The sequence below is a fragment of the Euprymna scolopes genome, chromosome 27 (assembly GCF_053919585.1).
Source record: "Euprymna scolopes isolate OS-2025 chromosome 27, ASM5391958v1, whole genome shotgun sequence".
In the NCBI taxonomy this organism is placed as follows: Eukaryota; Metazoa; Mollusca; class Cephalopoda; order Sepiida; family Sepiolidae; genus Euprymna; species Euprymna scolopes.
This window is the reverse complement of record NC_136508.1, coordinates 62,597,750-62,611,428: the sequence shown is the minus strand read 5'-3', so window position 1 is coordinate 62,611,428 and position 13,679 is coordinate 62,597,750. Positions and strand designations below refer to the sequence as shown.

The following is a 13,679-nucleotide window of genomic DNA, read 5'->3' as shown; positions in this document are numbered from 1 at the left end:
TTTTTATATTCATCTTTTTTTCCTAATTTTATTTTTAATTCATAATTTCCTTTATTTAATTTCTAACAATATCTTAAAATATATTTTTGCAGATATTTTTCTAAACGAACTATTTCTACACGCAGTACTGATTCTACAAAATTTGCGGGCCCACCTTTTCCATTAAATACAACAGAACCCCCCCCCCTACTTTCTGCCAAGTTATCAAATATTGTTATTATATGAAGAATTCTCATCCAACTTTAAATACATTTGTTCTTTCAAAATTAATGGCAAATTACATCATAGATATTTGGAAGGCAGTAAATCCCCGTTTGCCGCTATTAACTGAACTGTAGATTGTACACAAATTGCAGGACACCTGCTTTAAAAAGGTTAAGAAAATAAATAGAAAAAACACGAATGGATAGTCTGGTGGAAGCTGGATTTTTTTATCTTCCATCAGACTATCCATTCGTGTGTAATCACCTTTTTCTTCACCATATTCTCTCTGCTCTCTGCTTCACTTTTTTTTTGTTTTCAAGTAAGACCTTTGACTTACTTGTTGTTTCATCAAATACTTCTGCATGCAAAATCCGATCCCGCATTTTGCTAATTCCTACCCTCTGATGAGAATGAAAGTATTTCTTCGAAACTCCGCGGATTAAGGACTATCCATTTATCTAGTGTTTCTTTTTCAGATTAAATATGTTTTTAACTCATTTCAAAGTGTTTTTTAACATATTTTATTAACTGTTTGCTCATATATATATATATATATATATATATATATATATATATATATATATATAGAGAGAGAGAGAGAGAGAGAGATAGTTAGAGAGACAGAGAGACAGAGAGAGGGAGATTTGAGGACTGATTTCTTTTGGGAAGAGCAACTGTTTATTAAGTCACTTGACGAGGACTTCTTGGTTTAACCGATCATTTATCCGAAACATTAAATGTCACGACCTTATAAATTTGTTTATATCTCTATAAATATATCTTGCTATTCTTTTATTGAATACGCTTAATAAACTCGTTAAATTCATTACTTATCACTATTGAATACCTTTAACATGGTGTGCGTGTATGTATATATATATATATATATATATATATATATATATATATATATATATATATGCACACAGACACACACAGTGTTACCCGGATATAAGAGACCCGAATATAAGAAAACGGATATAAGAGATTTTCTCTGGTCCTAAATTAAAGCCTGTGTTAATGTAAAGAATAACCCGGATACAAGAGAGTTGTAAGGGCCAAATAAGAAGTTTCTTATATCAGGGTTACACTATATATATATATATATATATATATATATATATATGGAGAGAGCGGGAGAGGGAGAGGGAGAGATGGGCAGACAATGTCTTATTACGGATTTAGTGACAAACTGAAACATCTATGTATTTCTTTCATTTTTGAAAAAATATATACATAAAAAAGGTGGGCCTCGTGAGACAGCATGTCGCCCTCCTTAGCTACCGCCATCACCTAACCAGCCATTCAATTTCGGTTTCCACCAACAGAACAACCCCTCCCCCACGCTTTAATTATAGCCTTTTTTAAAAAACCATCGTTTACAGAGCCAAGTTGCGGTTACGAGCTGTTGCTGTGGCCAAACAGGTAATTAAGGCCCTCCCCGCTTTCCATTTTCAAGTTCAATTTTTAAGCCAACAAAATAAATATCGTCATTTTTTTTTTATATCACTTTTCACAAGAGCACAATTTTTCGGCCGTCTTTTTTATTCATTTTATATAAAAACGGTTGGAAAGGACACTTTCTGTTACCCTGTCAATTACTTAACGCATTTGTTCTCTATCTTTTTTTTTTTTTTTTTTTTTTTTAAATTCACGATACATCTATCGCAAGAAGATACGGACTGCCGACCTGGGTGTTCGAAGTTCGAATCCAGTTTGTCTCACAAAATTACTTTCACTTAGAATATTGGCAACCTTCATGTGATCCCTCCCGTAAGTACCCGATGTTTTTCTAAAAAGAATTCTGACTAGAAAAATATCGGAGAAACCAATGCCAACAATACAACATTCGAATTCATACAATATGATGATGAGGATGAATAGTTTCTACTCATAAAGTATTTTTGCGATGAAATCCAAATCAAAGATTATATCATTTTTATTCACGTATACATATTCTGTATTCCGCATTTGATGCCTCCGTTCAGTCTCATGAGACAATGGACACCCCTGTTAGGGTAGCTGCGCGTGTAATTGTTAGGCAAGGGTTGCACAATCTCCAGCTACACCTCTCCTGAATCAGTACTGCTTGAGTCCGGTGGCAGAGAAGAGACACAAGACTGAGATAAGTGGAGAGCACGCACAGCACGTGGAATTCCCAAATTGGTCACCCATTTTAGTAATGATCAGGCTCAACGTTGCTTAACTTTGGTGATCTGATGGGAACCGGTGAATCAACGTGATCATTCCATATGTGGTATAGAATAATAGTGGTGAATGTCAGTAGGGCAGTTATACCTGGTGTTTTCTTAACTACTGCTGTGATATGTAAGCGAATGTGATGAAGACACTCTTCTGTAACATTTTAAAGTCTTTCATATTTATTATTATTAGTAGTAGTAGTAGTAATAGTAATAACAACAACAACAAAAGCAACAACAACAACAACAACAAAAACAACAACAACAACAACCCTTCCAACTATGAACAGCCGATATATCGGCTCCAGCAACACATGTAAAAAGATGACACAGCCAATATTTCGGCCTTCTAATAATGATAATTATTATCAAATTATTTTGCTAATCGCTTATTGTCTTTTTGGCTAACTATTGCTTATTTGGGTTACGGTCCAAAGGGTTAATGCGGCTAGTATTCACATACAGTCACCCATCTGATATTGACTAGGCTTAACGTTGATTAACTTCGGTGATCTGATGAGAATCAGTGTGTTCTTGGCCTTCGGATCAAAGCCGGAATCAAAGTGTAGTATCTGTTCCGGCAGATACTGCAAGCTATGACTAGCTATGACTAGCAAAGACCAGATGTGGGGGCAACCCCACATGCCTGACCTTTAACCAGCTCCCATTTCCCACCTCTCGGGAGCTGGTCCCCTTTTTTCCCTTCCCCCTCCCTTCACTCCTCACATTAAAAATCGGCCTTGTGCCTAATTTGCTCGGTGGGGGAGCAAATAAATACCATCTGTTCCGGCAGATACTGCAAGCAAAGACCATATGTGGGGGCAACTCCACATATAAGACCTTGGTCAATGTAGGGGCAACCCTTCATACCAATTGTCACTATCCAGCTCCCCTACTCCCCGGGGAGTTGGTCCCCATTTCCCCTTCACTCCTCACTTTAAAAATCGGCCATGTGCCTAATTTGCTCGGTGGGGGAGCAAATAAATACCATCTGTTCCGGCAGATACTGCAATCAAAGACCATATGTGGGGACAATCCCACATATAAGACCTTGGTCAATGTTCATGAATATGAATGGGTTGTCACTATCCAGCTCCCTTACTTCCCGGGAAGTTGGTCCCCATTTCCCCTTAACTCCTCATATTAAAAATCGTCCTTGTGCCTAATTTGCTCGGTGGGGGAGCAAATAAATACCCAGTGTGTTAACGTGATAAAGTTTATATATATGGTACTCAGTCAATTTTTGTTTATAAAGCGTGTTTATATTTATATTGGGGGGAAAATCCCCCAAAAGGAAAAGAAACAACAGATTCTACACTTTGATCCAACCCTAAGGCCCAGAAGTTGTAGGACTACTTATTAATTGAGTCCTTAATTAACAAGTGGGGTAATTTAAATGTACGTCGTATCCATTCATATTCATGAACAACATCGATGGGAAAAAGACGCATGGTGAAAGGAAGGCGGGAAAACAAAGATCAGTTAAAAATCTGTCTGGAAAAAATGCGAGATACGTCCGTTGAATCTGTGCGTTTATCAATCGGTATATCATTGCAACCTACAACGTTATAGACGGAGCAATGGACAAAGCTTTGCATGAACGTACAATGATGCATCTAAAACTACACAGAAGAAAAACAAAAAGTTACCAAAACGTCTGTAATCCACATACTTTTAATAAATAAAAACAAAAAAATATCCTTTCCGAACTAAAGGAGTTGGCTATATTTTGCGAAAATATTTTCGTAAAATTATTTAAGGAAATTAGAACATCACACACACACACACACACACACACACACACACACACACACACACACACACACACACACATATATATATATATATATATGACTTTCGACATAAAATGTCTTTTTCATTCACGACATTTTTTCCCGGTACTTCTTCGTTATTAAAACGAAATTCGAAAATCGAAGTGTTGAAATTCAAATAAAACCAATGATATCTACTTAAATGCCATGTCGCAGTAATGAACATATCCAAAAATTATGAAAACAAACAAACAATAATAATAATAAGGTAACAAAATTTGAGATTTGACCCCCCCCCCAAAAAAAAACCCATGAGAGTTCAAATCATAACAAAAGAAAGGTAATTTTCCGAAAACTGAAAATCTTACCCCAAAACTCAACTTTCGCTAATAGCTAATTTTCTACTTTATGAAAACAGCGGCAGTATCCCTTTAGATAACCGAAGTTAAGCAACGTTGATTCTGGTCAGTACTAAAGTGGGTGACCATTTGGAAATACCAGGTGCTGTATGTGTTCTCTGATTCTATCGGCATTGTTTCCAGTAGTCTTGGACCCTTCCTTTCAACTGAAAAGCAATGCCGATTTAGGAGAGGTGTTGTTGTGATTGCGCAACTTTTGCCTCATAATTTTACGCGCAGCTACCCTTATCCATCGTCTTTCGAGACTGAACGGAGGCTTCCATATTAACGGTCTTAATTCACGTTGCCTTCAAGCTGAGCTATCAATTTAGTGACGTATGCGTCTCTGTTTATCTGATCAAACGTGGTGTTCTAACTTCGCTAACATATCTATATAGATAGAGCTGTAGATGTATATGTGTACGTGTCTGTAGATATTTAACCGATAAACTCTTAAACCACAGGTCACGTGACACTGAAATGAACAGAAAATAGTAATCATACTCCCATACACCAAGGATGGTTTATAATGAGCAAAATCTTTGTTTGGATGAATGAATAACGCGTACAGAAATATTTCGGCAAGTTGAAACGCAAAATGTTCATTTCAACTCGCCGACATGTTTCTGTTACTTTTGCGCATGCGCAAATGCGTTCAGAGCTTGAAGTGGTTTAATTTAAAATCTTTTTTTTTTTTTATATATACCTTTCGATAACTCAAACGGCAAGAAACGTGGTCGGAGCACAAAATGTTTTGGTTTCGATTCAGACTGATGGCATCCAAGCCATTAAAAAAAAAAAAAATCTTTTGAAATCATTATTATATATTAGGTACAATATAATATTCAATAGAGAACTGGCTTTGTAACAATAAATACGAAATCTGCATGAATTGAAATATATTTAAGCCTATTTTACGACCCACCACCACCCACCACCACCACTACGCTTGTCGGCAATAACTTCAATCTTTTAAAGCTACCCTACGCCAAACAATCAATCGTCTACTATTCATTTGGGCTGCGATTTAATCGCCTGTTAAAATCGTGTGTAAACCACGCATAGGTATTATATATACTTTAAAATGAGAATAGACGCCGAGACTGACATTCCGGTGTGTCATTTTCAGCACGCGATTGTAACTTTTTTTTTTATTTGCAATTCCAGACAACTCGAAATAGACATGTCTCTTCGCACGAGGAGAATTTTATTTTTAAAATTCTAAGTTTTTGTTCTCATCAATAAAGTCTTCTATTAAAAAAAAAAATGTCCTATTATTTGCATTCATCGGACTACAGTACTCATCTTCAGTGTGATTTTCACAGCGTTTCGGTCGATGTAACCTCCGATCTTCTTCAGGTGTATCTTGTCGAACTCGGGAATACACTCGTGAATTTGGACGGAATTTCGAACGGAAAACTATTTACTTCACGGGGGTAGCATGCTCTAGTTCCGTCAGCCATGACTGGATAGAAGTCCTGAGTAATTTGCAATTGTTAAGCCCTCTATTCAGTCATGGCTGACGGAACAAGAGCACGCTACCCCCGTGAAGTAAATAAATGGTTCCGTTCGAAATTCCGTCCAAATTTCTGAGTTCGACAAGATACATCGGAAGAAGGTCGGAGATTACATCGACCGACACGCTGTGAAGATGAGAACAGTAGCTCGAAGATTCCAAATAACACGAATAACCAATCCTCATCCCAGAAATGTTTAAAAAATATTGTTATTTTTGTTCTCGCTTGTTATGAGGCATTCTACGGGTGTCAAACATTCACTTACTACCTCAAATATTCTAACCAAGAGATCTTTATAAGATTCTAACCGGCCCCTTAAGTGCTATTATTTGTATCTTTCTTGCACTTAATTCGCCGGGTATATTTGCATCGTGGGTTTTGGAGTTCTTTTTTCATGAGTCGGATTGCTTCTATGATTGCTGGAATGACGGGGATCTTAAGATTCCAGTTTCATTTTGCTTCAGTTGAAATTCCCAGAAATCAAGGGACCCCCTTCCTGGGGCAAACACTTAATCTCTATATAAGATACATCAATGGTTCTCAACCTTTTTAATCATGACTTTCTTTTCTTTTTAATGTATTTTGGTGAACCCTTATAGCTTATTTTATTTTTCAGTAATGCAAAGAAAACCAAAGAACATATATCAACAGTTTATCTTAAAGAAAGACTGAACCAATATTAACGTTACATGTACTATAGGGGTCCACATGGACCCCGGTTGAGAACCATTGAGATACAAAGATATTCAAATATTCCATTAAAGTTCTTGGGGTTGTATTACTGTACACATAGATTCGAAAAAGTTGAAAAAAACAAAACAAATATATAACAAATAAATGTTATCAAAGGCAAGATAAGTTACGTTTCTACCTAACTGGATACTTTTTTTAGTGTTTTTATTTAATGTAGAATGTTTATTCAGTTCGAAAAACAGACAGTGTTTACCGATGCATTGGAAAATTTACAATGGCGCCCGACTCTCTCTTGAACACGGTAAGTTTAGGAAAATGAGTTAAAAATAAAAATATATATACAAAATACTGTTAGAAACTCGCTCAATATGTTACCGTGACATAGGCTGAGATATATTCGGTAGGTTTCTAACAGTATTTCATTCTCGTGAGAATTCGTCAGGTTTATGCATAATGAGAATGAAACGGAATATTCTGTGTAGCTTAATTGCCATATATATTTTCATAACTTACTACCTAGCTCTACCTATATATTGAGCACTGAAGTAAATACTGAAAATTTACGCACAAAATTATTTCGTATATTAATTTTGTTATTAAATGAAATAAATTCGAACATGCTGATTAGCTCTAAACGGCGAAACACGTGCCTTTGGATCATTATATTACGAGTGTGTATGGAAGGGAGAGCTGGGGGTCTCGCCATGCCAACTGTTTCATCCTATTTGAACGGACGGACGTAACGCAGCGCGACAAACCGCTTATCTACAGAACCAATTACGACGCACCTTCTTTCCGCCCGGTGATTGTACGGATTTTTATCGATTTCTCTAAGCGCAGCGTTTCTTCTTTTCTCTCTTTGTCTCACTCTTTCATCGACACAATCGATGTTATAACGACCAACAATCCGTTCCGAGCGACAAACCCAGTTGTTAAGAGCGCCCGGTGACGTTGTGTCGTACCGGCGGCGCGTTGGTGGTCGTCGTTTGAAATCGGGTTAACGCCAAAACGCTGGCTTAGTCTAGGCATTTAGGGCGTCTGTGATAATTGTTGATTTATTTATTATTTATTTATTTTTTATGCATTTAAAAGACTCAATTGCTTTTTTATCTTACTTTTGCCAGCAAGAGCAACAAATAAACACAGATAACAGTCGAGCAACCAAAGAGTTTACTTTGCCTTTTGGCTCGTAACAAAGTGTAGTATCTGTTCTGATACTACACTTCATCTTTTCTGGCCTCGGTCAGAGGAGGAGAAATCCTTCTTGACTGAGACAATTTAAATTTTCCAGGCTATACGGACAAACCTATTCGCTTATCTTTAGTTAACCTTTGACAACTAAATATTTTCGTTTACTAGCCAAATAAAAAAAGTTACTAGCCAAACTCACATGATTTTTAGAATATGACATCTTCATTCTGTGACGAGTATATACATCATAAAGATTTTCTTTTAATAAGTGTAATTCTAAATATGCAACACATTTTATGCTGATACTTGAAGGTATAAACATTTTAATTTTTTTCGGATATTTTTTAAAACAGACTTCGTTTAAAAAAAAAAAAAGAGTATATCGTTCTATTAAACTTTTATTATTTAAATAATTTAATTTTGTTCGTTTTCTAAAAAAAAAAAAAAGGTTGAAAAGATATTCTTCACTCAATAGTGAGCTTTGGAAGATTGTCGGTGAAAGAAATACAATCGTCATAAGATAAGCGTTTCATTATTTCTAGTCGCCACTTTGAAAAATCACTCGCAAATGCGACTGTTTCACTCGCAATGTAGAGCCCTGTTTTTGTTCCCTTTTCGAGGAGCGGGATTTTTCCCACATTAAAAATCTACCTTGTGTCTGATTCTGCCCTCGTGGAGAGGCAAGTAAATAGAGACACAATAGCACACACACGTGCACACATGTGTGGTCTAAGCAACAATAATAAATGCAGGTTCTGTAGCACTGAGGTTGAGAGTGTGGGCCACCTGATTTCTGGTCGCAAAGTCCTACTTGGAGACGGTTATTATACAGATCGCCATAACGGAGTTTGCAAATACCTTCACTGGAAGATATGTAAGAAACTCAACATTCAGTGTAGTAAAATATCCTGGGAACATATACCCGAACGAACAGTTGGGAATGACAACTACACTATTCACTATGACTACATAATCCCTACTGCTACATATCTTGAAAACGCAGCTGTTAAACCAGATATAGTGATTTGGGACAGAGCAAACAAAAAAGCGACCGTAATATAGGTCAGTGTACCCAATGATACAGGGCTTAACAGAGTTGAGAGGGAAAAGATAACAAAGTATCAAGGACTTATGTATGATATGAAACGAAATTGGAAATTAAAAGACGTTTCAATTATACCAGTCATCATAGGAGCAACTGGGCTTATGAAAAAGAACTTTAAAAAGTACATAGCAAGCATACCCGGTGAACCAAGTGCAAGTGAAATACAAACGATTGCACTGAAAGGGACGGCTAGAATCCTGAAAAGATCTCTTGGTTGGACTCACTAAAATAGGGGTAAATGTCAGACATCTGGTTGGATGTCCCATCCCCTAGAAGAAAAAGTTTAAGAAAAATGAAAAAAAAAAAAAATTGCATACACACTTTACCACTTGCTACACTGATGATTGCGTAAGCAGGAAACACCAGTGTCTGTAAGCATAAATTAATTATTAACGTTCAAGTATTAAAAGTTGAGCCCTCTTCAGAGAATTAAGGAAAAAGCGGCAAACGTGACCGCAACTGCAACATTCCGACTTCTGGTCGTTGAAAAGCTTGTACAGTTTACTATGTATGTCCACCGACAAAACCCAAATATAAAGTTTCGTGTGGGTTCGAATAACGGATATATTAGGCTTCATGTCTGTAGACGAGAAAATGTACACACACACACACACACACACACACATATATATAAGTGAACGTGTGTGTACATTTTCCAACGCAATAACTCTGTCAATTTTAAGCCTACAGCCTCGAAATATGATATACAGGGTACTGAGATGTGGAAAAATCATTGTAATCCATTTTCGGCCAAAAATTTGTCAGTTAAGGGGGTCAAAGTTCAACGATTTGACCTTTGAGAACTCTATCAAACTCCTCCGCCAATTTTGGGTCTAAACACTTGAAATTTTAAATATAGGTTCCTTGGACATGAATCTAACTTAATAACGTGATTTGAGCCCAAAACAATAAATGTTAAGGGGTCATAATAGGGGTCAAATGTAAAAAAAATTGACCGCTTTTTTTTTTTTTGCTCAACGTACACCTCCAAACACCCGGGCAACGCCGGGCTGAAATGCTAGTATATATATATATATATATATATATATATATATATATATATATATATATATATATATATATATATAAGAATAAGGGGAACGTAACGAAAGTGGTACAATGGTACAATTCCAGCTTTATTCCCATCCTATGTGAAGGTGGGTATACAGAAAAGAAAATGTTCCCATGAATCGAAACAAATGCCTTCTTGTTTCTCTCTGTAAATTTGCACAAAATTTGCATCTGGATAAACACATGAAATAAATTGGACTTTCCTACGCTATTCATAGTTCTTTATTTCGGAATTTCTTTTTTTTCTTTAAAAAAAAAAAAAAAAAAAAAAAAAAACCTTTATCCTCATCAGTGGCCGAGTGTGGGTGGCCGGGGTTACTGGTCACTCCGCTAGATCAAACTTTCCCTGCTAAACACCCCACTGTATTATAGTATCGTTTTTTTTTTTTTTTTTTTTTTTGTTGAAATATTGATGTATGCGAATTAAAAACGATGACCGCTAACTTATAAATATATATATATATTTTTTTTTCTGATTAAAGAATTCTCCTCTTTCCTACACTGATTGCTGCGTAAGCAGGAAACACTAACATCTGTAAGTACAAAATTAATTTTTAACGTTCAAGAAATTAAAGTTGAGCCCTCTTCAGGAAATTAAAAAAAAAAAAAAGCGGCCAAAAATCATATGAAGCTGATGGATGCTACAGGATCTGTTCTAAAAGAAATTTTTTATTTCAGAGAAGCGGGAGATATAGTTTTCTGACGTTTGTCTTACGAAATTGTAGATTTGACTCCGTTCAGTTTTTGCCCTGCTTAATAAAGCAGAAACCCAGAATACGGCATTAAAATTAGTAACAAAATACAGTACAGTATATAATACACATGTATATAATCAAATAACATTATAACACCGTAAGGCGGGGGCAAATACCGTAACCAGGGGTCGAAAAACCCATCGTATTTCATGGAACACGTACATCAAATCTGTTGCCAAGGCCGCTGGAAAAATGGTGGGATCTTTCTATCGATCCAGTAGATATCTCACTGTTGATGCAATTCTCTATCTATATAAGAGCCAGGTACGTCCAAGGATGGAATACTGTTGCCACATCTGGGCAGGAGCTGCTAGAAAGGACTTGTCCGTCCTTGATAGAGTTCAAAATAGACTTCGTAGCCTCGTAAGAGATGTCCTTTTCTCTTCCTTGCAACCTCTATCTCACAGAAGAGATGTTGCGAGTTTGTCTCTGATGTATCGTTATTTTCATGGAAAGTGTTCGACTGAGCTTCAATCTATGGTCCCCCCTCGCCAAACTTTCACAAGAAACACTCGTCTAGCTGTAAACACTATCAATAATTCCCCCCACTCTTTATCTGTGCCTAAACCTAAATGTAGATTCCATGAACAAAGCTTTTTTATTAGAACTGCACGCCTGTGGAATTGTCTTCCGTTTTCCTGCTTTCCGGCTGACTACAATATGGTTGTCTTCAAGTCTAACGTAAATAAGTTCTTGATGAGCCATTCCATATAAGTTATCAAATTTACCAAATTTTCATTACTAATGATCATTATATTGTCCAATTTCTACTGTACACTCTTTAACCCTTATCCTTGAGTGGCCTCTGGGCCTTGATAATATGATGATACCTATGAAAAAAAAAACAAAAGAAAAAGTCCAATGTGAACAAGTTCTAATTGAATCGTCCCCCTAAGTAATCCAAGTTACAAAATTCCCACTGTTTACTATGCTAAAATCACAATGACTAATGTATACCTATTAACCCTTATCCTCGAGTGGCCTCTGGGCCTTGATAAGTGGTGACACCCATGTAAAAAAAAAACAAAAAAAAAACATCGTTATCTGAAAAAAAAAAGAAACGTATCCTACGGCCACCGTATCACGAGGTTCTAATGTTGCTTAGTTGTTTTTGTTTTACAGCATATCAACCCTTTTCAGGTTATTTAATGCCGAATCCAGTGATGCACAATTTTTTAATAGAGTATATTTGTTTTGTTTTTTTTTAAGTAGGTTTCTATTTAACCCATAGTTGGGACCCTAACAGGTACTACCAGTCTGGGTCAGAGTGGACCTGGGAGTAACGCCAATTAAAGGGTGGCTCCCCCCCAAAAAAAACCCGCAAGCTGAGGGCTCACTATCGGATATAGTTTTAGGTCATATCCAGGACCGAGGTTCTAACGTAATAGTAAAAGTAAAATCCGGCTCTTCTGGTCATTTTTTTTTATTAAGAAAATCAATTTGGAACGAGTCCAATTCATACATACTGGACTAGACTTTTTAGCCAGTTAAAAACGGGCAAAAGTTATAGCCCATTGACTTAGAATGAGTGCTTTATGCAAAATTGATGGGTAAATATGCTTAAATTTGTGCTCATTTTTGCATTAATGCTAATCCTTATTAATTTGTAACTGTGCATTGAACGGATACCATAATACTTAGTTCACTGCACCTTATCATAACAAAGATCCATTAAAATTTCAGCCAGATCGGCTCAGCAGTTTTCGAAAACAAGTAGAACAGACAGACAGGCGAAGAAAAATATAATGTAGGTTTTGTTTCAAACACATGTATGGCGATTCGAATGATAGACCGATGAATAAACGAATAAATATTATCGGACCACAATTTTTAGTCGCGTGCTAGCAACTCTATAAGTCACTCCGTCGGTCCGTCGGTCGGTCTGTCCGTAACACTTTTGTGCTTGGCCTTTTTGGTTAAGATCAAAGGTCTGTTGTTAATATATGCTGTTCTTAGCTTTTTAAGCTTTCTTGGCCTTTTGGCCAAGATCTGTTCCGGCAGATACTGCAAGGAAAGACCATATGTGGGGGCAACCCCACAGATAAGACCTTGGTCAATGTAGGGGAAACCCTTCATATCAATTGTCACTATCCAGCTCCCCTACTCCCCGGGAAGTTGGTCCCCATTTCCCCTTCACTCCTCATATAAAAAATCGGCCTTGTGCCTAATTTTCTCGGTGGAGGAGCAAATAAATACCCTTTTCTTGGCCTTTTGGCCCAGATCAAAGTGTAGTATCTGTTCTTACTACATGCTGTACTTATGTTTGTAACTTTGTGATATGAAGTGGGGGATCACTCTTCTGTATTAATTTAATGTAAAATGATCACCCACTTTACAACCAGTCAGTCTCAAAGCCATTCAAGTCATTCTCCAGATCATTCAAGTTGTTTTTGAAGGATTCCAGTTATTTTTTAAGCATTCAAGTCATTCTTAATGTCATTCAATTCATCCTTAACTTCATTAAAGTCATTCTTAGTTATTTACTTTTTATTTATTTAAGTCATTTCAGCCCATTTTTCGGTCATTTTAGTTTATCTTTAAGAATTTCATGTCAATCCTACATTCACGCAGTCATTCATTACATGAGAGCAAGCGACTAATGGCTATCGGCCTTGTTTTTTTTAGAAAAACAATTTTCTAAAATGTGGTTATTGTGGACGGTTCCATGTTTAATGCCAAATAAATGGTCTATTCTGACTGGGGTTGCAGCACAGGGATAGGGAAGGCATGTCGTGTGCGGTTAATCTTTCCCCAAAGACATTTTAAATGAAA

General features: G+C 36.5%; 1 protein-coding gene and 1 pseudogene across 26 annotated transcripts in view; one reads left to right on the top strand and one right to left on the bottom strand.

Moving 5' to 3' along the window:
* LOC145248863 (roundabout homolog 2-like) overlaps positions 1-13,679 on the bottom strand; it is an 837,477-nt gene that overhangs the window by 721,128 nt on the left and 102,670 nt on the right. The gene's annotated exons all lie outside the window — the stretch shown is intronic.
* On the top strand, positions 13,102-13,239 carry LOC145249140 (U2 spliceosomal RNA; annotated as a pseudogene).